Source organism: Haematobia irritans, chromosome 4, assembly GCF_050003625.1.
Source record: "Haematobia irritans isolate KBUSLIRL chromosome 4, ASM5000362v1, whole genome shotgun sequence".
Classification (NCBI taxonomy): Eukaryota; Metazoa; Arthropoda; class Insecta; order Diptera; family Muscidae; genus Haematobia; species Haematobia irritans.
In genome coordinates, this window is record NC_134400.1 from 160,270,333 (window position 1) to 160,272,121 (window position 1,789).

The 1,789-nt window shown below is 32.9% G+C and overlaps 1 long non-coding RNA gene across 1 annotated transcript; it reads left to right on the forward strand.

Moving 5' to 3' along the window:
• Positions 1-801: 801 nt before the first annotated feature.
• On the forward strand, positions 802-1,543 carry LOC142236728 (uncharacterized). Its single transcript, XR_012722170.1, has 3 exons — positions 802-1,014; positions 1,107-1,292; positions 1,350-1,543. It is a non-coding gene; the product is annotated as an uncharacterized LOC142236728 (long non-coding RNA).
• Positions 1,544-1,789: the final 246 nt, after the last annotated feature.

Here is a 1,789-nt window from a genome sequence, read left to right on the forward strand (position 1 = left end):
CCATATATATCTTTCGTCCGATATGCACTTATACGGCCCTAGAAGCCAGAGTTTTACCCCAATTTGGTTGAAATTTTGCACTAGGAGTACAATTAGTAGCATAGTCTAGTGTGCCAAATTTTATTGAAATCGGTTCAGATTTAGATATAGCTCCCATATATATCTTTCGTCCGATATGAACTTATACGGCCCTAGAAGCCAGAGTTTTACCCCAATTTGGTTGAAATTTTGCACTAGGAGTACAATAAGTAGCATAGTCTAGTGTGCCAAATTTTATTGAAATCGGTTCAGATTTAGATATAGCTCCCATATATGTCTTTCGTCCGATATGAACTTATACGGCCCTAGAAGCCAGAGTTTTACCCCAATTTGGTTGAAATTTTGCACTAGGAGTACAATGAGTAGCATAGTCTAGTGTGCCAAATTTTATTGAAATCGGTTCAGATTTAGATATAGCTCCCATATATATCTTTCGTCCGATATGAACTTATACGGCCCTAGAAGCCAGAGTTTTACCCCAATTTGGTTGAAATTTTGCACTAGGAGTACAATGAGTAGCATAGTCTAGTGTGCCAAATTTTATTGAAATCGGTTCAGATTTAGATATTGCTCCCGTATATATCTTTCCCATACAAATAATATTTCAAAAATGCTATATCTTCTGTAAATTTATAACTAGAATGTTTATTTTTCGCAAAAATGCATACAGCATCTATTAAATGCTGTTTTGAAAATATGAAGAAAATCAGCCCACTGTAACACCCGTCCCCCGTACAACCCCCATACAAAAATTGTACAGTTCACTCTATTTAATTTATTAACAACATTTTCACATCTTCGTGATAATCTAATTTTTTAAGCTTCAATTTCGTTCTTAATGAATTGATGTATGGGTCGGAGGATATCAACAAATGATGCATTACGTCTTCGTTAGTAGAACAGCGCCCAGTCTTGCGCGAGTTATATAGCCTATAACGTTTATAGTCTTTATTCCTCGCTTCCTGCTTCATTATGGTATGTAAAAATTTATTTAAAAAAAAATAATAACTGATATATATAGCGTTATATTTTCTAATTTTGCAAAAATAAAATGCACATCAACATAGGTTCTATTTTTAGAATGACTGCAAGAACTGCTACAATTTTAAAAGATTCTACACATTGCGTGTAATAATAAGTGACGTTATTATTCATTCAATCCCAACGTCTTTAATAGCTCAGTGGATAGAGTTGGCGGCTGGTGTGCGAACATCTGGAGTTCGAGCCCAACTCATGCTCAAGTTTTCATTATGGTATGTAAAAATTTATTTAAAAAAAAAAAATAATAACTGATATGATTTTAATTTCAGTGTACGAGCACTTTATACACAATTATCTTACAAATATACTATTTATAGTAATAGACATGCACACAGGCAAAACAACAACAAGCTGTAACGAAAGAAAGAGTGCGCAGTTGTTGATGCACTCGTAAAATAACGCATAACTCATATTTTTTACTGTAATTTTTTGGTTTTCCATTGTTTTTTTGGCCGCGGGCAAATATGGGCGCAATTTTTTTTTTTTTTGAATCTGTTAGCTGAGACCCTCAGCTTTAATTTGGTATAGGAGTCCATGTTTCGCACTGCTTCGCACACAACTAAAAGTTTAACGGAAAATCATAAATGTTTATTTTTTTGGCCCAAAATAAAAAAAAAATAATTTGTTGTTTTTTTTTAATTTTTATTTTTTTTTTAACTTACATAATGCTTGATGCCTATTTAAAGTGAAAAAAATTTCTATAAGGTAC